The following is a 25929-nucleotide window of genomic DNA, read 5'->3' as shown; positions in this document are numbered from 1 at the left end:
CGGTGTCGATTGTGGCCTTGTATGTGCCCCCACCAATCGTCACCGCTGCGGACAACTGCTGCTCCTCCTCGATCAGCTTTCCCGTTAGTTTGGAGAGGTAGCATCTTGCGACCCCCGCTGGCCTCTCTGCGGTTGAGATCGCTGGGCATTTCCCGTCTGCTGGCAGTATTTGACGCACCAGACGCCTACTCTCCCGCACACCCAGCAGAACAACAGGCGTTGGTGTCGACATTCCCGCGCCCAGTGTCCATGACCAATCGTCACCGCTGCGGACAACTGCTGCTCCTCCTCGATCAGTTTTCCCGTTAGTTTGGAAAGGTAGCATCTTGCGACCCCCGCTTGCCTCTCTGCGGCTTAGATCGCTGGGCATTTCCCTTCTGCTGGCAGCATTTGACGCTCCTGACGCCTACTCTCCCGCACACGCAGCAGAACAACAGGCGTTGGTGTCGACATTCCCGCGCCCAGTGTCCATGACCAATCGTCACCGCTGTGGACAACTGCTGCTCCTCCGCGAGCAGTTTTCCCGTTAGTTTGGAGAGGTAGCATCTTGCGACCCCCGCTTGCCTCTCTGCGGCTGAGATCGCTGGGCATTTCCCTTCTGCTGGCAGCATTTGACGCTCCTGACGCCTACTCTCCCGCACACCCAGCAGAACAACAGGCGTTGGTGCCGACATCCACGCGCCCAGTGTCCATGACCGCCGCACCTTCGGTAGGCCTCCTGGGGGTCTGTGACATGTGTCGTTTCACGAGGCCTTTGTGTTGCACTTGGTGGCCTTGTGGTGGTGTCCATTGGCCTCCGCGTGGTGCTCCTGTTGCCTGCTGCCGTGGGACTCGGTTAGGTGGCGACCGTTGTCGTTTCCCCCTGTTTCCTGGGTCCATGTCTCTTCGCTGCGTTGGTGATGCCGACTTGGTCTTCGAGAATTTGTTTTCTTGCGCGAACGCTTCCCGTTCCTTTTCGAGTTCGTTGTACTCATCTGCTAATATCATCAGCGTGTCCAGGTCCGACACTTTGTACGCCCTTATGAAGGTCCTTAGACTTGGGGTGCAGTTTTCCTTGATGATCCTTAGGGTATCTTTCGCGGAATACTTAAGTGGCCTCACCATCGTCTGCATGTCGATCATGTAGTCTTTGAACGATTCGCTGAAGCCCTGCTTCCGTTGCCTGACCTGATCCGCCAGCTTGGTGAAGAAGTCTCTCGGCAGAAAGTATGTGTGGAAACTATCTATGAACTCCGCCCAGGTTTTTCATTGTTTGTTGTTGGCGATAAACCACTACAAAGCCCATCCCTTTAACAATTCCGGCAACGCTCGGGGAATTATGGCTAACTCCAAGCCGTATGTGTTGGCGGACCATTCCACCTGCTCCAGAAACTCGATTGGTTTCTCTGGCCCGTCGAACCTGAACGACCATAGTCTGAATGACTGGGTCTCGAGATCAGCGCTGTTATTTTCCTGTCTTGGCTTGACTCTCTCCTGTTTGCCCCTTCTGCTTATTGTCCGGGACGTTCCGCGTGGCACGCTCTGTATTGCGTGGCTGTCGTGCTGTGGTGGCTGGTTTGCTGCTGACAATGTCTTGCGCACTGCTCCTGGCGGTGCTGGCTGCGCGGCTGGACGTAGCTTGGCTTTTGGTACTCGGGGTCTCAGGCGTACGCTCTCCCTTCTGGCTTGTTATTCTCGGGATTCGGACACGCCGCTCCGGGACCCCACGAGGCGAAACCGTAGGGTTCTCCTGGACAACTTCACTCGAGACCGTACCGATCGACCGCTCTCCCTTCTTGCTTGTTATACTCGTTATTCTCCAAGCATAACGCCAGGACTTAGTTGATAGGGATAAACCGACCCCCTTGACCTACCCGTGTGACGCCCTCTGGACCTCAGCTACCCGCGTCTCAATTCGGAGATTCCTGGTATCCCAATCCCGAATGTCTCGACGTAGCAATCTTGCTCCTTGTACTCGACTTGTTGTAGCTCCCTTGTAGTTTTTTTGGTTGACTGACTGTTCACCTTGGTATCTGACTTGATCTTGACGGTTTTACTCCCCGTGATCGACTGATGCTTCATCCAGCGCTGGGCCTTCTTATATAGGACTCCTGGTACCGTTAATTCTTGGCATCCGCGCACGGCACCCCTTCAGGGTCCAAAGTTCGACACTTCGCCCTCTGCACACGGTCCCATACTAGGGTGCTAAACGCGGCGATCCACCGTTAACCCTTCGCTCTTTCTCTCCAAGCTCTCTCTCCTCGTACTCTCCAAACTCTCTTGAGCAGAATTCTCCAAGCTCTCTCTTGAAGTGGATTCCCCAAAACTCTCCCGAACTGAGTTCTCCAAGTGAGTTCTCTTAAAGTGAATTCTCCAAACTCTCTTGAAGTGAATTCTCCAAACTCTCTCTTCCCGCAGTGCCGTTACTACGCGTATTCGCCGCGTATTTAGTAAGCGGTCGGCCATCCGTTGCTGCTTCTGCTGAGACTTGCACTATGAAAGCGATTTAAGCTTAATGATATTTAGATGTATAGTCTCCTGCTGCATATCTATAACTATTTATGGCAAACTGTTTATTTCTATGATTATTCTTGTACATTCTATGCAAATTATTTAGCCCTCTTATTTTAGCCACCTTATCTCACTCACTTTGCAAGTAGGGAATTGGGAAAATGAAATGTTAATAATGCAGCCAAATAGCTCAAGAAATTTATAATTAGTTCCATATTGTTATTTTTAATATTTCCCGCTTTAAAATATAATTTTAAGTATGTTTAACAAAACTTTACAATGAAGAATTATGCTGTACCAATATGAGGCAATGACCTAGCTGCAACACTACCTTAAGGGATCGCCAAATAAATCTATAAGCTGCAATGCATTTGGCGACCATTGGAAGTGTGAAGATTCATCCGCTCAAAGTCATCTGAACTGGGCCAACAGGTAGTGTGGCTGGTTATTCCTTTCAGATTGCAATTCTATCTCTTTTTCTTTCTCTGTTCTGTTCCGTCGAAACTAACTAATGGGTAAACATAGCACGAGAATATTTATTTAATTTTTCCGTACAGCGGGCGAGTAGACTAGCTGTACTGATTAAGAAACCCACACCCATTTGGCCGACTAAACTTATCCGGAACACAAGCGAGTGCTTAGCAGAATAGGACTACTATTCCATCAGCTCGAATTTCATGTAACGAACCCGACACGCGCGCATTGCGTGTGTTTCTTTTGTGTGCCGTACTTCCGTGCGAGCTCTTCCAATTCGTGACTGGTAGAGCATAACTTTCCGCGGCGCCTGTAGACTTTCCCAGGAAACGAATTCTCAGACGGCGGCCAAGTTTTGGTCTTGAAGGCTGAGGAAAGATAGATCGGTTAAGAGCAGCATAAGGGCGCTGAGGTCAACCCCAGCTAAAGCTCAAGAAACGATCCTTGGAATCGACCCCATAGATATCCACGCTCAACTGACTTCAGGAAAGGCAGCACAACGTCTAGTTGCATCAGGTAACATGACGACGCAAAGTTTCGGGTATAGTTTAAACGGCCGAAGCATCATCAACAAAACGGACTACATGATCCCCAGAACGTGCCCGGAGGTTAAAACAACCTCGCTCATGGGCTCATACGACTGGAAAACGGGTCGGGACCAGACTCAAAACCACAACATATACACAGACGGCTCCAAGATGGAAGGGGTAGTAGGAGCGGGCTTATACTGTACGGACCCTGAAATAAGGCTGTCTTATAAGCTACCCAGCGACTGCAGCATATTCCAGGCAGAAGTCTTTGCCATAAGAAAAGCGGCAGAAGTGGCTCAAAATATAAGCCGACCACATAATGTGGTCAAATTGTACGTGAACAGCCAAGCGGCGATAAGATCAATGCAGTCGTCAACGGTCATTTCCAAAAATGTACTGGCGAGCAGGGAGGCACTAGATAGCCTCAGCACGACAAAGTCAGTCTATTGTCTATTGGGTCCCCAGCCACCAGGGCATCGATGGCAACGAGACAGCTGACGTTCTTGTAGAGCAGGGCGTAGAGCTGACGACGGACAGAACGGAAAACGTACCTATCTCCCTGCGCCCTGGAGAAACAGGCAGACACGCGAGCAAAAAGCAAGAGGAGTACAAAGACTTGCCGAATCTCAAGAATTAAACTCATCCACTATGTACACATAGAAAGACTGCAGACTGTTAGTGGAAATCCTCACAGGCCACTGTTTGGCAGCATCGCATAGCCGCACCTGCAGAAAATGCGATGAATCGGGGGCTATTAAAACCCTGGAACATCTCATCTGCAATTGCCCGCCATTCTCACGAGCAAGAAGAAGATACCTCGGTGCCTCAGTACTGGCATCACAAGGAGATGCCTCCAGCAGGAAGCCAGGTGAACTTCTTGCCATCGCGAAAAACACCTCGATCCTTGTGGACATTAAAACCTCTTAACTTATCCCAAGGTTTATACAAATCAACCAGTTAACTAAGGGCCATATTGGCCTATGCGTAGCCCCGTGAGGGCCGTCCGGGAAAACCTAACCTTTCGTCAAATTGTATTTATTTACCTTTGTTTTTGTTTTGATCTTAGTGATAACAGATATCTTGGTGATGTGAGAAAGCGTGGCTATCGATGTTTTTATGTTGCGAGCTGTGGCATTAGAGGTACTCCGCCCTGAAATTCTCTATCTTCTATAGTTTCTGAGATATGGGCGTTCATATTTATGATTTTTTGAAGTTTGTGTGCGGCTTGTGGGCGTTAAAGTGGGCGTGGCAAACTTTTTCTTGGGCTAATCGATAGGTATCGATGAGGACAATACATTTTAGTAAATATTTTTATTCCAGCATCAAAACGGTAGGAGCCACAGTTTTTCGAGGCGACGATGTCTTGCCCATTTATGACCCTGACCCCCCTCCCATCCCGAACGGTGGCTTTCAACATAGATTGCGATTGCATCGGGAGTGGTGACGGTGAAGTCAACGGCGTAGGAAAAATCTGAAACAGAGCGGGAGGATAGTCAGCAGACATTGCCGACAAATTGCCCCTGGTCACAGGTTTACCAGTGAACCGGTGCTGACATCCTGGCCGAAGCCAAGATTTGCATCACGGGGGAAATCAATTAATAGCGAGCACACTGAAGGAAATCTGTGATACTTTCTGTGATAGAAAAGGTATAAAGCTTGTTTATTTTTTTATTTATTTGTATTTTATTTTCTTTGTTGTTAGGATGTGTTGGATTCCTAGGTTTTTCTCCCCGTCCTGAATTTCTAATTGTCGGTTATAGACTTAATTGTGTTATCGTGACCCGTGGCAACCCTTCGCACTGCACGGTTACCTGGATTTAAAATAGAAAATAAGGAAGGGAAAGAAAAGCCAACAGGAGTTAAAGCAGTCGATGTCCTTAACTATATGCTATCACTACGTGTGATAGCCAGTTCAGTTGACAAACGGCTAGGCGGTGACGGGAGAATATGGGTGTTGGGGAAAGCGCAGGACGAGTCAGGTCGGAAGTCCACCGGCGAGGGTCAATTCCATCTCCCCAGGTACAAGCCTGAGAGAGAAATTAAATAGAAAAATTTGAATTAATGGTTCGTAAAGACAGGTGTTTCGGCAGTAGACGATTTCCATTCCGTTGACGATTTCGTGTTCCGTCTGGAGTTTCTACAGCGACAACATCAGTTTCCGTGGAGTGAGGTTCTTCGGCAGAGAGAAGGAAAGGTATTTGGTAACGAACGCCAATCCAGAGTGCATCGGTTCCGTGGTCATCAGACGAAACACGAAAGGATGCATGAGCAGCAGCCGGGAGAGTGCGCGGATGATAACATTCATTCCATGCAGCAACTCGCCTCACGCCTGAAAAAATCAATGCCAGAGCGGCAGTTGCCGAAGGTGGTACCAAAGGGCTTAAGGGAGGGCATCGCTAGGCTCATTTACGCGATGGATGTACTCACGGTGGACGAACTTCGGGAGGGGTGCGTCGAAGTAGCGGTCGTCGGGGCCGCGCTGCTTACTTGCAGAAGAGCAAGATGAGGGTCAGCGAGGCGCTCATACCGGACGAGGTCGACGAGCAGCAAAATCTCGAAGTGGACGAGCTCTGTGGGTGTATCCGAAACCCATACAGGCCAGGTTTCTGGCATTGCGGGGTTGCTGCTCATGGTGGAATCCCGCGAAGAAGTTCCGAAGTTAGATAAAGACAAGAACATATATAGTCATTCTGATAGATATAAGTATTTGTTAAGATACCTGCCGGAAGAAAGACTACGGCGTTATATGGAGGCACGCAACCGGATCCATCCAACGGTATTTCTCGGTAGTCCGGACGGCTTCTGGAGAGGATCGAACCATTATCAAATGTTTGGAGCTGCCTGTAAATTATAAACGTGTAAGTAAGCCGGTCCCTTTCTACCCTTGCCCATACCTAGAATAACCCGCGTACTTTTTAGTCTGCTTCTGGCGGGCATTCGGACAAGCTCCAGCCGTCGTTGGAAATCAGGTGGCGAGAGGCGTCAAGGTAGCTGAAGAAATCCATGCCAGCCAGATGGAGCACTGCGCCGATCGGGAAGATGAGGACGAAATAAGGGGGGAACCCGAGTCTTTATTCTCTTTTTTTGCTCCCGATCACACTGGCCAGGCTTTTTCTAACCTTCTCGTCCTTTTTCCGTTCCTACATTTTCTCAGGGACTAAAGATGTATCGATACTTTATATCCAGAGATAGTACACATAAAATGTATTCAGGAAACACAACATAATATATATAACTAACTTAAAACTACTTTGGCCATGTTTAGACTAAGAGTGATTGCTTACAAGCACTAGAGTTAGTCAAGGAGGAGTTCTTTACCTTTAAACGGGATGGCCTCGGAGTCACCAGCATGGAAAGACATTCCATTGAGTTGGTAGAAGGAGCCCGGGTGCTCAAGGATCGCCCGTATCCGATTTCTCCGGCAAAGCAAAAGCTGGTCGAAGATAAGATTGATAAGATGCTGGAGCCGTTGTACCAGTTTCGAATGATGCCATTCCGACTGTGCAACGTTGCGCAACGTTTGGTGTGGCTCATGGACCGGGTGATACCGGTGAAGCTCAGAGCCAACGCCTTCGTATACCCTGACGACCTGCTAAACCTCACTCCAGCCTTTTAGACACACTTTAAATACTTGCGTCGCGTAGCCTACAGTCTGAAATCAGCCGGATCGACCATAGGGTTAAAGAAGTCGAAGTTTTGCTTCAAATCTTTGACTAACCAAGGGCTTATAGTCGTAGGTGGACTGCTGCGGATGGATCCTGGACGGGTTTCAGCAAGTCAGAAGATGCCCTACCCGAAATCCATGAAGGAAGTACGAGCCTTCCTCTGCACAGCGGGATGGTACCGACGGTTCGTCAATAACTTCGGTACGCTAGCCGCACCACTCCCCGAGTCTTCAAGAAACATTTCTACACCCAGTGGGACGCATACCTCATTGGCGTCGGCGCGGTATTGTTTTTTTGCTTTTTTGTTGGGATTCGAGACGACCGAATTTGCTGCGGGGGATTACATGGAGTTAGTGCAAGACGTGGAGTCCAACAGGGAGCACTTGCCGGACCTCAAGGTAGACAGCTGACTGATCTCCAAGGGCATGGGTAATCCGAAGAAAGACGATGAACTGGATTGATCCGAACGGAAGCTGTGGATCCCGCAAAACCTGACACACAGCTTAATAGAGCGTGCCCAATCGGGCCCAAGGCTGGCCATGGTGGAATGCCGATTACCCTGCGACGCCAGTTAAATTGACCACTAATGACTATCCAGGTGCGTGAATACGTTCGTGGCTGCGAGGTGTACAAGGAGTCGAAAGCGCTAAACTTCAGGAAGCAGGTAGGAATCGGAAAAAGGGTTGTGAGGAGTTGAATAACTCCACACAAATCTCAGCAGCAGCAGCAATAGATGGTCGGCCGCTTACCAGATACACGGCGAATAAGAGAGAGTTTGGAGAATTCAGTTCAAGATAGTTTGGAGAATTCAGTTCGGGTGAGTTTTGGAGAATTTTGTGCGAGAGAGCTTGGAGAATTCGGCTCAAGAGAATTTGGAGAGAACGAGGAGAGAGAGCTTAGAGAGAAAGAGCAAAGGGTGCAGAGGGCGGACTTTGGATTCTGAAGTGGTGCCTGCCGCAGATGCCAAGAATTAACGGTACCAGGAGCCCTATATAAGTGGGCCCAGCGCTGGAAGCAGGATCAGTCGATCACGAGGAGTCAAACCGTCAAGATCAGTCAAGATACCAAAGTGAACAGTCAGTCAACCAAATAAACTACAAGGGAGCTACAACAAGTCGAGTCGTCGGAAAAGCAGCGCCGTGGGAGCCTACAGGGAGCAAGATCGCTAAGTCGAGACATTCGGGATTGGGATACCAGGAATCTCCGAATTGAGACGCAGGTAGCTGAGGTCCTGAGGGCGTCAAACGGCTAGGTCAAGGAGGGCGGTGTATCCCTATCAACTAAGTCCTGGCGTTACGCGTGGAGAATTCCGAGTATAGCAAGCCAGAAGGGAGAGCGATCGATCGGTACGGTCTCGAGTGGAGTTGTACAGGAGAGCCCTGCCTTCTCGTCTCGTGAAGTCCCGAATGCGCAAGACATTGTCAGCAGCAAGCCAGCCACCACATCACGACAGACACGCAAGACAGATCGAGCCACGCGGAAACGTCCTAAACAATAAGCAGAAGGGTGAGTCTAGGGTGGAACGTTCGTTTACACTAGGCTTAGAAGCGAAGTAAAGCGCAAGGCAGCTTCCTGGCGTATAGCCTTGACTGTCCGCGCGGGCTGAGCAGAAACCCCAGTGGGACCATCCGGGACAGAGCAAGGGATTGGCGGCGGTGTGTTGAAAGGAGTGATCCTGGAGAGCGCAGCATCTGTTCACCCTAGTATGAGAACGCTTCCTAAGCCCGCAAGGCTGACAAGCAGTCACCGAATCAACGCGTCAGGGACGAGCAGCGAGCGAGCATCTTCAGGGATCTTCAAGGATCTTCAGAAAGCTACAGGTATGAACCACCGAGACAACGAGGCGAGAGTTCGTCGAGACAACCGTTACCGCAGGAGATACCGAAGGCCACAAGTGGCGGTATCAAGGCCAACCAAGCCACCAAGTGAACTGTAATAATATTCCCGCAATAAACCCACTACGAACTCGTGAATTCTGTGCTTTCTCACTGAGCTACTGGGCGATCACGTTTATATAAATTTGGTGGGACGAACACATAATCTGGCGCCCAACGTGATTGTCCCAGCAGTGAAAGCAACTTAAACATAATGGGAAAGAAGTGGATCTACCGGCTTAACAAGGAGGACTTCACCAATGTCGCACAGATGCGTTGTGAAAAGTTGAATAACTCCCCCCAAATCTAAGCATCAGCAGCAGATGGCCGGCCACTTACCAGATACGCTGCGAATTCGCGTTCTAACGGCGCGTCGATGAGAGGATGGAGAAGAAGAGAGTTTGTAGACCAAGGATGGAGAACAAGAGAGTTTGGAGACCAAGGATGGAGATCAAGACAGTTTGGAGACCAAGGAGCGGATAAGGAGAGAGTGGAGACTTGGCGGGCAGAGCAAGAGTGCCATGTGGGGATAACGGGACTATTCCGGACTTTGGACTCTCCCGTGAACTTTGGACCGGGAGAAGAAGTGTCACAACTCGGCAGTGGAGCGGCACACAGGCTTGCCACAAGCATCACGGGAACCAGCGGGACGGCAGCAGTGGGCAGAACATCGGTTGGAAGCTGTGCGTAAAAGACAAGTGGGTCAACCAGGAGTCACGGACTTTGGACCCGGAGTGGAGAGATTCAGCGGGCCGTGTGCAAAAGGGAAATAACGGTTCCCGGAGGCCCTATATAAGGCCGCAGAGCGCTGGCAACTGGATCAGAGTCAAACCATCAAGATAGGTTAAAATACCTCAGTGAACAGTCAGTCAATCAAGTAATCTACGAGGAAGCCACAACAAGGTGACTCGACGGAAGCAGTGCCGTGGGAAGCATACAAGGAGCAATTGGGACATCAGGAATCTCCGAATTGAGACACAAGTGGCTAAGCTCCGGAAGGCATCACACGGCTAAGTGAAGGCGTTTGTTTCCAACTTTGTCACGACCACAGCCTGGTATATCGCCCGGCGGGTCTGTCAAAGTCAAGCGAAAAAGGTCTACGACGAGGAGGAAAGTTGTTTTAGACATAGCGTACCTTGCCCGACCAAGCAGGACCTGGCGTGAAGGACGAGCGGTGGATCGATTTGCGGTTTTAAGAGGCGTTGGCCTGGAGAGCCCTGCGATTACCGGCGAAGTTCCCGAACATCAACCGCCCAAGTCCCCGAGTGCCAGAACGCCAAGCGAACTGTCAGGAAGGGCGAGCGAACGACCCGTTGAAGCAGTCAATAGGCGTTGTCCTGGAGAAGCCCAGCGACAAGTCAGCAGACAGCTCAGAGGACATCAGCAGCGACGCCAGCAGAAATCACCGGCAGCCATGTTACCATCGCCGCGCGGAGCTCATTGGGGAGCGCAGGAGCGTCGCGGACGTCAAGCAGTAGGGTGAAGCCGGGTGGAACGTTCGTCTGCGCAAGGCGTAAAGCAAAGGGAACTGCTAGGCAGCTTCCTGGCGATAGCTTTGACTGTCAGCGCGATCTAAGAAACAACCTAGCGGGACCGTCCGGTTCAGAGCAAGGGACAGGTATTGCCTCGAAAGGCGTGGGCCTGGAGAGCAAGGCTTGTTCACCCTAGTCTGAGAACGGTGACGCTTCCCTAAGCCCACAAGGTCGAACTCTCTGCGAGTCCAAGGCGCGACAAGCGACCCCGAGGCAGCGCGTCGGCAAGCGCACAGAGGCGGCCACTACGAGCGTCCCGAGGCACAGGAGCCAGCGGACGTCGAGTCAACGCGTCGACAAGCCAGGACGAGGAGCACTAGCAGCCGGCGGAGCCAGAGCAAGGAGATACCGAGGCCAGCCCAACCGCACACCCGCTGTACTAATACCACGAGAATAAATCCCACTGTTACCATTCTAACCCTGTGTTTTCTCACTGATCTACGGGGCAGTCACGTCATATAAATTTGGTGGGACGAACACACAATCTTCTGAGCTAGCCGCACGAATCTCGTAGCGAGCAGACAACAGAATCAGTTTGTTACATCTGGCGCCCAACGTGATTGTCCCATCAGTAAGAACAGCACAATAAAAATGGGAAAGAAGCGGATTTACCGCCTTAAGAAGGAGGATATGTCGCACAGAAGCTTAATGTCGCCCTGGAGGGCAGCTAGACGACAAGAGGAAGGCACTGTTGGAATACTACTCAGAAAGCAACATACCACAACAGAGCCGGCCCAAGCATTACGTTGACGAACGCTGTAGGGGACAACCTAGTGGCAAGCTTGAGCATTGACAACATGCAAAAAGAGGCCACAGGAGAGAGTCAAGCCAAGATAGGAAAACAGCAGCGCTGACCCCGAGACCAAACCAGTCGGACTATGCAAAGGTCGCTAAACAGGTCCGCGAATAATCGTTCAGGTTCGACGGGGCGAAAAAATTTTTTGAATTCCTGGAGCAGGTAAAATGGTCCGCCAACACGTACGGCTTGGACTTAGATATGATCCCACGAGCGATGCCGGAATCGCTTAAGGGAAGGGCATTGAAATGGTTCATCGCCAACAACAAGCAATGAAGAACATGGGCGGTGTTCATAGAAGCTTCCACACCTATTTTCTGCCGAGAGATTTCTTCAGAAGGCTGGCGGACCAGGTCCGGCAACGGAATCAGGGCTTCAGCGAGTCGTTCAAGGACTACATGATCGACATGCAGACGATAATGAGGCCACTCTGCTAATCTATGAAAGAGACTTTAAGGGTCATTAAAGAGAACTGCACCCCAAGCCTACGGATCTTCCTAAGAGCGTAGAAAGTGTCGGACCTGGATACGCAATAATCCTAGCCGATGAGTACGAAAAACTTGAAAAGGAACGGGAAGTTTTCGCACAGGAGAACAAGTTCTCAAAGACCAAGTCGGCGTCATTAACGCAGGTGACATGCAGAAGATGCGAGGAGACAGATAACCAGGACACACGAGGAAATGACCAATGGTCACTACCACACCAAGCCAGACAACAGCAGGCAACAGACGCACCACGCGGAGGCCAGTGGACACCACCCCCACAGCAACAGAGACAGCCAAACAATACCTTGTGGAGGCCACCAAGCAACACACAGAGGCCACAAGATGCCACCCATATCACAGACCCGCAGGAGGCCTGTCGGAAATGTGGGGGGAACGGACACTGGGCTAGACGCTGTCGAAACCAACGGCTGCTATTCTGCTGGATATGCGGCAAGGTGGGTGTCAGAGCGTTGGGGTTAAGCATTTAAACAGCCCATACAGCTTCCCCATCATTATGGTGAAAAAGAAGACAGACAAGTGGAGACTGTGTGTCGACTTCAGACAGATCAACGCAAAGTCAGTAAAGGATGCCTACCCAATGCCCCGCATAAACTACATCCTAGATCAACTAAGTTAAGCACGGTACAGCTTCAGCTTGGACCTGAAGGGTGGATACTTGCAGATCCCACTGAAAGAGAATATCAGGCAATAAGATAGATTCGCTCTTTCAGTGAACGGTCGTGTTTTTGTCTTGTGCTCCGAGTTTTTGATTTTCTGTCCATAACCAGCGGGGTTTAATTCATATTTTCATTCATCTATATAACTTTTTTTGTCCCTAACAACATCCGTTCGCTTCGCGAGTGCATAGTGATTGTTTTGTGTTTAAATTAACAAAATTAGTTTGCACGTCTAATCTCTGTGCAGTGTTTGTTGTTATTGTTTTTTTTTTCTAATTGGCTTCTTCTTTTCTTCCAAACGCTGTTTGGAGCGGTAAGAGTCTAAACGGTAGTTACCCGCTCTCCCGCATACAACTATGTTTTTGGAACATCAAAAACTTACGCTCACTTAGCTTACTCACTCCCGCTCATTCTCTCCCGCTCTCTAACTTACTCTTTTACTTGCGTAGCTTTATTCTCTTGGCACTGTGGTTCGGAATATCGCGATAATGGCTGTCTGCAATTTAAAGAAATGCAAGTCGTTAATTTCGGCTGGACAACAGAGCATTCCATGCCATTCGTGTGAGAATATTTTTCATGCAAAATGCCTTGTTTATTCGGGCCTGGTACGCGATGCAATCGACATGAGAAGTGGCTTGTGCTACTATTGTGATGAATGCATTGCTTATGAAACCCAGGCACTCTCTATAAGGCGGCTTACAAAAATAACTGTTACGGAATTAATCCGGAGCAGCCGTAGAAATACGGATCTGCTTGTGACGCTTGAGTCGCAGCTCACTACCCTGCAAGCAAAAGGGCGATATTTCTATCGCCTGTCGTCCAGGAGTCACTTCTTAGTAACTTCTGCGCGATAGAAAGACGATAGTGCACATTTTACAAAAACAAAATATACATGTGTCGCGTAGAAGTAACTTCTAAGTCACTTCTGGACGATAGAAAGACGATAGTACACATTTTACAAAAACAAACGGGGTCGCGATCGCGAAGAAGTAACTTTTGAAACACTTCTGCGCGATAAAACGGGGATAGAACACATTTTACAAAAACAAAATATACATGTGTCGTGTAGAAGTAACTTCCAAGTCACTTCCGGACGATAGATAGACGATAGTACACATTTTACAAAATCAAAAAGGGTCTCGATCGCGAAGAAGTAACTTCTGAGACACTTCTCCGCGATAGAAAGACGATAGCACACATTTTACAAAAACAAAAAGGGTCGGGATCGCGAAGAAGTAACTTCTGAGACTCTTCTGCGCGATAGATAGACGATAGTACACATTTTACAAAAACAAAATTAATGGAAAAAAAAGCCGTAAAAAGAGGTCGCAGTAGTTTTCCGTTACCCATTTTTTCTGAAAATTTTTTGGTCTTCCTTTTGACCCACGCTATTATTTTTCGCCCGAGCGTCATTTCGTTGAGCGATTTGTCTGTGTACAGTGCAATTTTGTATCAATTTTGTGCGTTTTAAAAATATTGCTTTGTTTATTATTAATTGCTTAACATATTTAAATATCCCCCTTAACAAAGGGTGCGAAATTAAGTGCTTATCGTGAGCTGTACGATTATTTAAAGCTATTTACGGACAAGCTAGCAGTGGACATTACTTGGTGTGTAACTTCGGATCCAACGATTCTCAACATACTTCATTGTAAAAGGTAATGTCTTCTAGTTTATTTTTACTTTGACTGAACAAAAAATTTTTTTGTTTCTGTTTCTTTTAGAAATGTTTATTAATAAATTTCTTATGTCGACGGAGCTGGACCTAAATAACATTGATCAGCAAAATTTCCTACATGCCAGTGACCGTGTATACAACCGGACAAACCACTTATACACAAAATAAAACCAAAATATTGAAAGTATAAAAAAATATGTTTTTATTCAAGTTTTTCCAATTGGGAAAGACTCTTCTAGATATCTTCTACAAGCAAATGTAAAGTCACTTCGGAGTAACTTCCAGAAGTGATTACGGCGACACTTTTAGAAGTTACTTCGGCGATATCGCAATCGGATCGCGGAAGTGACTCCTGTCGGGAAGAAATGTGCCACTTCGGTGGCACTTCTATGAGTGACTTCGGCGACACTTCCAGAAGTTCCTTCGGCGATATCGCATTCGGATCGCGGAAGTGACTCCCGTCGGGAAGAAATGTGCCACTTCGGCGGCACTTCTCCGAGTAACTTCGGCGACACTTCCAGAAGTAACGCAGAAGTGACTTCGAGAAGTGTCGCCGAAGTGGCACATTTCTTCCCGACGGGAGTCACTTCCGCGATCCGAATGCGATATCGCGGACGATCGTTTTCATCTTCTTGAAGTCACTTAATAGTGCCTTCCGCGATAGAAAATGCTTGCAGGGTAGCCGTATGCTATCTGTGGAAAAAATACCATCTTCGTATTTTTCTATACGCAAAAGATTGTTCAACACCGAAGGGCTGGTCACACTGAAAGTGGCTTGATCTCTCTCTCTTTGACTTTGGCTTTAAAACGAACAAGTTGTGTTATAAAAGAAGCGTCTATTAAACAGAACAACTTTGAACTTAAATCAATTAAGGAATCGGGATAAGGCCTTTATGTCCAACAGGTTATGGGCCCAGTGCTTCGCTAAACTCAAATTAAAATAACAATTAAATAAATTGCAAATTTCTGAATTTCTGAGAACCCGTGTGTGTGTGAGCACATTGAAAACAGGAGAAAGCACGTTTCAACAAACGAAACATCCAGAACGGTAACAAAGTTTTAAAAACACAAACGGTAAAAAGTATTGTGATAAAATAAAAGTTTGTATAAGATATTTTGTTCCTTTTTTGCGAAAAATTTTTTACATCCGACCAAGTGCTTAGATGTTGCAGTTGCAAGTGTGAGTGAATGCATGTACCCTTCAGTTCTGCAATAGGGACGCGGTGACATGGCTTAAGGCAAAAAGCTTTTTTGTTTTTTTTTTTTGTGCCTAAAACGCTGTGCCGCTGTTGACGTCAGCAGAGAATTCGGCGCAGTGTAGAAGAGTGCCTACGAAAACGATCGTGCAACAAAGAGAGGCAGATATTTGGAGCTTCCCTCTCTTTCTTTGTCTTATAATCTGCCTGCACTCGGCGCTCTCAGAGACAAATTTCGGCAGGTCCGTTTTTTCTTTTGGGTCTCTCCGTAATGTCCGGCTAGCGACTAATGTTTTGGCGCAGCGACGTGTGAATGCCCTAATATTTTAGGAGCATTATTGTATGTCGAAAAAAAACAACTAATATTGTTTTATAAAAGTAAATTATTTGATTATAGTAAAATTAAGTAAATTGAATTTACTTTTAATGTTATGCTTACGTAATATACATTAATATTACAATATAATTTTTTACTTAAGTTTTAGAAATTAAGTTCGTTAAAATTTATTTAAATATTTAAAACATTTTAATAATACCATTTTTAAAGAATTCATTTTGTATATTTTACTCAAAAAAGCAATAATTATGTAGTAGGATATTTTTCGCTTTAGAAAGGGTATAGGTGGCACGCGCCAACAGCGAAGAGAAATTAAAAGAAATCATGTAAAGGGGTGAGAGGAATACTTGGTTCATTCTGTTTGAGTTATTGAAAGGGAAGCAAGCCATTTAAATTGTGCGCAGGAGATTTACTTGTTTCGTTTTTTAAAGTGAAAATAATAAAATCAGGTAAGTGTTACATTAAGTTAAAGATGTTGTGCATTGATCTTAGTTTAAAGTATTGAGGTATTCAATGGGTTCCGTTAGCCGAAAGTGGATGATGAAATGTTTTGCGCCAATAAAAATCCTGCAAAGGGTGAAACACAGCTCTAAAAGGTAAACAGGCAAATAAACAAATAAAACGCATTTTTTAAGCATATGACCATAATTTTTATCAGGAGCGTTGGCCAAGGATTCGGAGGACCCGGACAAAGGTTTAAGGAAGGCGATGACCAATGTAAAAAGCAAATTAACGTAACATAAAATTAGGCTTACTAACAATATTTGTCCTTTAACAGAAAACCTAAATAACATTATTTAATTAAAATATATTTAAAAGTATATACAAATTTATGTATTTTAAATTCTATAAGTAAAAACTCATGGGAAAAATTGTGATTTTCACAAGTGATTTCTCTTGGGACGTGTCACTTGCAAGTGATTTCATAAGTGAAAACTCATGGAAAAAATTTGATTTTCACAAGTGATTTCACTTGGGACGTGTAACCGGCACGTGACAGGCCATACGAAAAATGAGTATAAGGAACAAGTGAAATCCCGTGGGACTTCGAAAAATTTTCATTTGAATTTTCACTTGTGAAAATGCGGACATCCCATACAATTTTCTGAAGGGTTTCAGTTCCAAAAAAAAAGTTTCACTTGTGAATCACCTTGTGAATCCCGTGGGACATGTCCTCTTGCACAAGTGAAGAACAAGTGACGCTCCATATAGAAAATTGTATGGGATGTCCGCATTTTCACAAGTGAAAATTCAAATGAAAATTTTTCGAAGTCCTACGGGATTTCACTTCTTCCTTATACTCATTTTTCGTATGGCCTGTCACGTGCCGGTGACTCGTCCCAAGTGAATCACTTGGAAAAATCAGAATTTTTCCTTGAGTTTTCACTTGTGAAATCACTTGCAAGGGACACGTCCCAAGTGAATCACTTGTGAAAATCAGAATTTTTCCTTGAGTTTTCAATTATAAAAATATAAAATTTAAAATACATACATATTTAATTTCATTTTAATTCATTTTAATTAAATGGTATTATTTAGATTTTCAAAAATTGTACAATTATTGTTTCTGTTTTTATGCTTCGTAAGCTTATTTTTAACGTTAGTCATCGCCGTTATTAAACCTTTGTCCGGGTCCTCTGAATCCTTGGCCAACGCTCCTGAAAAAACATATGTTTCAAAAATGCGTTTTATTTGTTTAATTGTATATTTACCTTTTATAGCTGTATTTAACCCTTTGCAGGATTTTTATTGGCACAAAACATTTCGTCATCCACTTTCGGCTAACGGAACCCATTGAATACCTTCAAAATTTACGTACTTTAAACTAAGATCAATGCACAAGATCTTAAACTTAATGTAGCACTTACCTGACTTTATTATATTAACTAAACGATTAATGTAACTCTGCTGCGCACCATTAAAATGGATGCTTCCCTTTCAATCACTCAAACAGAATGCACCAAGTCTTCTCACCCCTTTACTAGATTTCTTTTGTTTTCTCTTCGCTGTTGGCGCGTGCCACTGCACCTATACCCTTTCTAAAGTGAATTATATATCCGACTATATAGTTTTTACTTCTTGAGTAAATAATACAATACGATTTTTTTTTTAAATGTTAATACTTAAATGTTTTAAATACTTAAATCAATTTTAACGGACTACATTTCTATAACTTAACTAAAAAACAAGGAAGAACGCTATAGTCGAGTACCTCGACTATCAGATACCCGTTACTCAGCTAAAGGGACCAAAGGGAAATGGAGATATGCAAGCAGCAATTCGAGATTTAAATACGCGACCTACCGGCGGTAGACAGATTTAAGCGTTATGGGCGTTAGAGTGGGCGTGGCAAAATTTTTTTTGAATCAATCGATAGGTATTGACGAGACCAATACATTTCAGCTAAAATTTTTTATCTAGCATGAAAACTGTGGCCGTCACAGGTTTGGGCGATCTGTGGGCGTTAGAGTGGGCGTGGCAATTTTTTTTTCGGGTCACTCGATAGGTATTGATGAGAAGATTACATTTATGTAAAAGTTTTTATTCTAGCATCAAAACTGTAGGAGCCACAGTTTTGGGCGGTTTGTGGGCGTAAGAGTGGGCGTGGCACATTGATGAAACAAACTTGCGCTGCGTAAGAAGCTCAGGAATCTGCACGCCAAATCTCAATAGCCTAGCTCCCATAGTTTCCGAGATCTCAGCGTTCATCCGGACGGACAGACGGACATGGCTAGATCGACTCGGCTAGTGATCCTGATCAAGAATATATATACTTTATGGGGTCGGAAACGCTTCCTTCTGCCTGTTACATACTTTCCGACGAATCTAGTATACCCTTTTACTCTACGAGTAACGGGTATAATTATATTGTAATAAAAATGTATAATAAGTAAACATAACATTATAAGTAAATTCAATATACTAAATTTTACTATAATCAAATAGTTTACTTTTATAAAACAATATTAGTTGTTTTTTTCGATATACAGTAATGCTCCTAAAATATTAGGGCATTCACATGTCGCTGCTCCACGAAAATTTTTCCGCCGAAATATTAGTCGCTAGCCGAACATAACGGAGAGACGCAAAAAAAAATAACGGACCAGCCGAAATTTGTCTCTGCGAGCGCGGAGTGCAGGCAGATTATAAGACAAGAAAGAGAGGGAAATATCCGAATATCTGCCTCTCTTTGTTGCACGATCGTTTTCGTGGGCAGTCTTCTACGCTGCGCCGACTGCTCTGCTGACGTCAACAGCGGCACAGCGTTTTAGCCACAAAAAAAAAACAAAAAAAGCTTTTTGCCTTGAGCCATGTCACCGCGTCCCTACTGCAGAACTGAAGGGTAGGAAACCATACAAATACCCTCAAACTTAACAAGCAAATAAATGAAATGATTGAATAGGGAATAATTCGTAAATCAAAATCTCTCTATTGTTTACCAATTTGGATAGTTCCAAAAAAGAGCGATGCATCAGGAAAACCGTTAACTAGACTTGTATAAGATTACAGAAACTTAAACGAGATCACTGTCAATGATAAATTCCCGATACCCAGAATGGATGAAATATTAGACAAATTGGGAAGATGTCAATATTTCACTACTATTCATTTAGCCAAAGGATTCCATTAAATTCAAATGGAACCAGAATCAGTAGCCAAAACAGCATTCTCAACAAAACATGGTCTTTGCGAATATTCTTGAATGCCATTTGGTCTTAAAAATGCCACCGCTACTTTTCAAAGATGTATGAACAATTTATTAGAAAATTTAATCTCTAAAGATTGTTTAGTATATCAAGATGATAATAAAAATTTTTCCACTTCATTGGAAGAACATATTCTATCATTGATAAAAGTATTCCAAAAACAAGGAAGAACGCTATAGTCGAGTACCTTGACTATCAGATACCCGTTACTCAGCTAAATAGAGATATGCAAGCAGCAAAGCGAGATTAAAATGCGCCACCTACCGGCGGTATACAGATTTAAGCGTTATGGGCGTTGGAGTGGTCGTTTTTTTTGGATCAATCGATAGGTATTGATGAGAACAATACATTTCAGTTAAAATTTTTATTCTAGCATCAAAACTGTAGGAGCCACAGTTTTGGGCGTTAGAGTGGGCGTGGCACTCTGCTGAAACAAACTTGCGCTGCGTAAGAAGCTCAGGAATCTGCACGCTTAATCTCAATAGCCTAGCTCCCATAGTTTCCGAGATCTCAGCGTTCATCCGGACGGACAGACAGACGGACATTTGCGCGGATTCTATCGGAAATTCATACCGAACTTTGCAATTATGGTAAAACCAATGACAATAAAATTAAAGAAGGCTGCCACAATTAATACTAAAGACAAACCCTGCACAGAAGCATTTGAAAAAATGAATGTTTTGATTACATCCGACCCTATTTTAATTCACCCCGACTTTAGTAAACCATTCTCTTTAACAACGGACGCAAGTAACATGGCGATAGCAGCAGTGTTATTATAAAATCATAAACAAGTTTGTTATGCTGGCAGAACTCTTAATGAAGATGAAACAAATTATGCTACCATAGAAAAAGAACTTTTAGCTATCGTATGGGCCACCAAATATTTTCGGTAACATTTATTCAGCAGGTCTTTTGAAACACTAAGCGATCACAAACCTTTAGTTTGGCTAAACAACATTAAAGAACCAAATATGAAACTACGAAGTGGAAAATAAAATTAAACGAATATGATTATCAAATTAAATATACGCCAGGAAAAGAAAATTATGTAACCGACACATTATCCAGAACCAAAATAGAAGAAACTATGTTTACAGATAATTTTGAAGAAAAAATACCAGAAGAAACAGCCAGTAATGCAGATGCAAAAATGAACAGTGCTCAAGAGGACAACCAAAATTATATTTCTATAACTGAGAGACCATCTAACTAATTAAATCGAACTAATTAAAGGAAATGAAGATACAACTGAAGTAACACACTACTTTCACAAATTAAAAATTAAAATTATTTATAAAGAAATGACGGAGACCTCAGCCAAAGAAATACTTATAGAATATTTATGCACTAAAAAGAGCGCGTTTTATTTCCATAATGACTCAGATTTTCTTACATTCCAAAAAGCTTATGTAGAAATTATAAATGCAAATCATTTAACAAAATTAGTAAGATATACGTCCAGACTTCAAGACATGTTGACATTTACAGACTTTAAAGAAAAAATTTTGAAAAGTCATAAGGAGCTTTTACAACGGTGAATCGAAAAAACTACTAAATGGTTTTAGAGAAAAATATTATTTCCCTGATTACCAAAAATTAATTCAAAATATAATAAATGAATGTGTAATTTGTAACATTTCTAAAACAGAACACAGAAATACCAAACTGACATTTGAACTTACTGCAGAAATTCAAAGTATAAGAGAACAATTTGTCATGGGTTTTTATATGGTGGGTAACCAACAATTTTTATCATGTATCGACGTATACTCAAAATGTGCTACTCTAGGAGAAGTCACATGTAGAGATTGGTTAAAAGCCAAAAGAGCTATTATGAAAGTATTCAATGAAATGGGAAAACCACAGGAAATCAAAGCAGATAAAGATTTAGCATTTATGTGCGTAGCCTTACACAATTGTAAGTAACAACAAGTAAAAACGGTAATGAATCAGACATTAAAAAGAGAAATACTAAGTTCGAATTAATTCTTTACATTTACAGTCACAAAACAAAACATAATTCTACAAATCAAATACCAGCTGACATATTTATGTATGCAGGAACTCCTGATTATGACACACAAGAAAATAAAATAAATAGAATTGAAAAATTAAACGATAAACGTCAGAATTATGAAGTAGACCCAAAGTACAAACAAGCACCTTAAGTGAAATCTAAGATCACAAATCCATTTAAAAAGACAGGAACCTTGAAGAAAATAGATGAAAAACATTTTGAAGAAACGAATAGAGGAAGAAAGATTGTTCAGGAACAACTCGGTGAAAACAATAATTTTCTCTATAATGTTAGCAACTGTAATTCAACTGACAATTGGATAAAGCACTGAAATAAATCACACTAAGGTTCTAAATGGATATCTTGTATTTATAACAGTATCAATAGAAATCCCAACTAATTATGAATACTTGTGTAAATATAACAAAAACCGAGCAAACATTTGAAAATCTTTTAAACGAAGCCGATGAATTTAATGATGTTTTCCGATATTTAGTAGAAAAACTTAAGGCCTAGTAGTCAGATCGACGAAAACCGCGAGCTAACCATAGGAGTGAGCGAGAGGGAAATACGCGGCTAACGCTTTTCGTCGGGATCTGTTTTTCAGAGCGGTACTCAGATGAACTAAGGAAATACCAGAAAAAATTCCAGATTTCGCGAGTGAATTTTCGATTCGCGCCGTTAGCCGCGGCCCAAAGAATAAGAAATTTAATCTTTGGCGGTGTTCGCTCAAAGGCGATGTGGAAACTAAAAATTAAAAATGAACGGAAAACCCCAAAATCGGATGCAGGAGGTCAGTGCAGATGAAATAGGACGCCAAATCCAACCTTATGCCCTTTATTGTGGGATTTCACCGACAGAAAGCAATTCCACAAAAGGGGCAAATTCGCGGAACAGTTGAAGTGCTGAAGGAGATCCACTAGAGAATCCCAGTGGGTAGGAACATGCCGAGTGGGACTTCGATCTCTACATGGACATCCTGCCGGGCGCGTCCTCGCAAAGAAGGTAAGATCTGGTCAAAAGAAGTTGTACTAATAGAAGTATCTTTTAAGCAGAACCACCAGTAATACGGACACCACCACCACCAGCTACTTGGCAGCTTAAGCGGAGCTGGAGGACCCGCTGGCTTCTGTAGGGAGGAGGAAAATAGGGCGCCCGTTAAGGAACAATTGGAGAAGCCATAGCCATACACTGCCAGGATGCTGGGCGATTTCCTGCAGCATCAGCAGATCAACCCCGTTCTCCCACTTCCTCAAGGTCCAATATGCCTATTGGGACTCGGAGCTGGACTGCGGTGTCGGGAAAGATGGCGAAGCATCCGTGGGACGAGAAGGAATCTTTAAACTACTAATTTACATAAGTGAAAACATTCGTTGAACATTCCATTTATTTTTACTTAAATTTCTTTAAATACCAGCAGACTCCTCCTTTTTAAATTTTTCCAATTGATTTGTTTTCCGTTTGACAACAAACCCAGCTGCTTGACAGTAAGACCATGCTATATGCATTGCGGGTGAACTTTGAAAACTTCGGTCACACTATAAAGAATAAGATTTTTCGTCTAGTGAAACTCTTTGCCGATCTGAGTACTAGGCTTTAGAAAGAAATCAACGGAATTACAACAGCAAAACGTAGTAAAAGAAGTCTATTCAATATCGTAGGAACAGCTTACAAATATCTGTTCAGAACTTTAGATCAAGATGATAAAGACGAAATGGAACAGAAAATCAATAATTTGGTAGATACCAGAGTTCAAAATACTGATTTAAATATAAATAACAGAATCGAAATTATTAACAAATTAAAAGAAAAAGGAGAAAGAGAGCAACAAGTTAGCGTTTTATTACTTAACTTGCAACACTTTACGGAATATGTAGAAGATATCGAATTAGGAATGCAAATGACAAGATTGGGGCTATTTTATCCAAAATTATTAAAACACGATTATTTGAAAAATGATCCCTGAGAAATTGTTGAAAATTGGCTTAAAGCAGACAAATAAAATTTTGATTATTTCCCATATTCCTTTAAAGATAGTCAAATCTTTTTAAAATTATTCCGTATCCCGATGAAAATAATAATGTTTTAATGGAAAATATACTTGATAAATACTTCCTATACGAAGATATAATATTTAATAAGGAAACAGGAAAAATTGTAATTGGTGAGTGTATAAATGGAATAATTAGACAGGAAAACACTGAATGCAAGTATACTAAAACTTATAAAAATTTCCAAATTTATTATGTTGAACCCAATATTTTATTGACATGGAATATCCCTAAAACATTGTTGAATCAACATTGCTTTAATAAAGAAATTTCTATAGTCGGAAGTAACCTCGTTAAAATCCTTAATTGTTCAATACAATTAGACGAATTCACTCTTTCAAATTCAATCTTAGATTACACACAGAGTGTTTACGTAAATAATAATATAACAAAATTCGAACCATTATTTTATATTCAAACAAAAGAAATAATAGAATCACATACAAAATATAAAATTGTATTGCAAACAATTACTTTAACAACTTTTGTAATCATTAATATAAGCATTTTATTGTATTTTTGATATAAATTTAAGAGCATACCAAGGAAACTTTTTGTAAAATATGTAAATCCAAAAGAAGAAACACCAAAGAATACAGAAATTGTAAACGATCTACCCAATCAGATTTGCATAGAAGAAAATGTAATGTTATACCGAAGACTATCCGCCTGAGGAAAGGCCAAATTCAACGGATGGGGGAGTGAGATATCCATAGCACGACGAACCCCTATGTACATCTCCACACACCCACACTATATACTTACATTATGCAGTCACCCTCAAAGAAATAAGAACCCAAATTTAATTGTAAACAAGCCATTGGAAAATTAACAAACTATAAGCAAGTCAGAGGAAAATTACCATGAAACAAAAAACCACAGTTTATAGACTAAAGCCTAGTACTCACATCGACGAAAGCCGCGAGCTAGCCGGACGAGTGAGCGAGAGGCAAATACGCGGCTAACGTTTTTCGTCGGGTCTGTTTTTCAGCGCGGTACTCAGATGAGCTAAGGAAATACCAGAAAAAATACCAGACTTAGCGAGTGAATTTCGATGAACGCCGTTAGCCGCGGCCCAAATAATAAGAAATTTAATCTTTGGCGGTGTTCGGGCAAAGGCGATGTGGAAACTTAAAATTAAAAATGGAATGAAAGCCACAAAATCGACTGCAGGAGGTTAGTGCAGATGAAATTGGACGCCTAGTCCAAGCTCTTGCCCCTTATTGTGGGATTTCACTGACAGGAAGCAATAATGAAGTGGTGGAGGAGATCCACTACAAATCCACCACAAAGGAACATGCCAAGTGGGACTTCGCTCTCTACATAGACATCCTGCCGGGCCAAAAGAATTTGGTTGCGTTGTACTAATAGAAGTATCTTTTTAGCAGAACCACCAGTAATATGATCTCCGACGACTTCTCCATTAGGACTCCGTACACCACCACCACCAGCTACTTGACAGCTTAAGCTGAGCTGGAGGACCCGCTGGCATCTATAGGGAGGAGGAAATAAGGGCCTCCGCTAAAGAACAGTTGGAGAAGCCATAGCCAGCCACTGCCAGGATGCTGGGACACTTCCTGCAGCGGATCAACCCCTTTCCCATTCCGGCTCCCACTTTCTCAAGGTCCAATATGCCTATTGGGACTCGGAGCTGGGCTGCGGTGGCTCGGGAAAGATGGCGAAGCATCGATGGGACGAGAAGGAAGCTTTAATCTTCTAATTTACTTAAATAAAAACATTCGTTGAACATTCTATTTATTTATTTTAAATTTAATTGCTTTGTGTACCAGCAGACTCCTCCTTTTTAAATTTCTCCAATTGATTTGTTTTACGTTCGGCAACAACACCCAGCTGCTTGTCAGTAAGGCCATGCTACATGTATTGCGGTTGAACTTTGAAAACTTCGGTCACACTACAAAGAATAAGATTATTCCACTACTGAAACTCTTAGCCCATCTGACTATCGGCACGTTCCCACAGTTCAGGATGCTCAGATTTCGGGACCCAAGTCTAGAGTCCAACGTCCAAATTCAGAGAGTAACTCAATAACAATAAGTCCCACTTACAAAAAGCTCTTAAGCTCAAAGCCGAGGTGTGATCGTAAATGAAGTAGGAGTTAGAGAGCGAGTTCAGTTAGAGATTTGTCAATAGAAAGTTGGTGTTCTTCCAACCTTAAACCAACCTCGTTATAGTGGGCGCGGCAAACTTTTTTTGGGTCAATCGATAGGTATTGACGAGACTAATTCATTTCAGTTTAAATTTGTTATGTACAAGGGTATCTTTGATAGTTTCCGAGATATCCGCGTTCAAACTTACGATTTTTTGAAGTTTGTGTGCGGTTTGTGGGCGGTAAAGTGGGCGTGGGACGCTGCTGAAACAAACTTGCCCTGCGTAAGAAACTCGGGATTCTGCATGCA

General features: G+C 43.5%; 2 long non-coding RNA genes across 4 annotated transcripts; one reads left to right on the top strand and one right to left on the bottom strand.

The window, feature by feature from the left end:
* Positions 1-17248: 17248 nt before the first annotated feature.
* LOC139353058 (uncharacterized) lies at positions 17249-20509 on the bottom strand. 2 transcript variants are annotated; one of them, XR_011604185.1, is made up of 4 exons: positions 20381-20509; positions 17603-17773; positions 17447-17536; positions 17249-17392 (listed from the first exon to the last, which is right to left on the bottom strand). It is a non-coding gene; the product is annotated as an uncharacterized lncRNA (long non-coding RNA). The 2 variants fall into 2 exon arrangements; XR_011604184.1 differs by having other exon boundaries at positions 17255-17392; positions 17603-17812; positions 20381-20504.
* Positions 20510-20782: 273 nt separating this feature from the next.
* LOC139353057 (uncharacterized) lies at positions 20783-25235 on the top strand. 2 transcript variants are annotated; one of them, XR_011604182.1, is made up of 3 exons: positions 20783-21362; positions 21447-22254; positions 22322-25235. It is a non-coding gene; the product is annotated as an uncharacterized lncRNA (long non-coding RNA). The 2 variants fall into 2 exon arrangements; XR_011604183.1 differs by having other exon boundaries at positions 21447-22466; positions 22517-25235.
* The last annotated feature ends 694 nt before the right edge of the window (positions 25236-25929 follow it).

Source organism: Drosophila suzukii, chromosome 3, assembly GCF_043229965.1.
Source record: "Drosophila suzukii chromosome 3, CBGP_Dsuzu_IsoJpt1.0, whole genome shotgun sequence".
NCBI lineage: Eukaryota > Metazoa > Arthropoda > Insecta > Diptera > Drosophilidae > Drosophila > Drosophila suzukii.
This window is presented reverse-complemented; position numbering and strand designations above follow the sequence as displayed.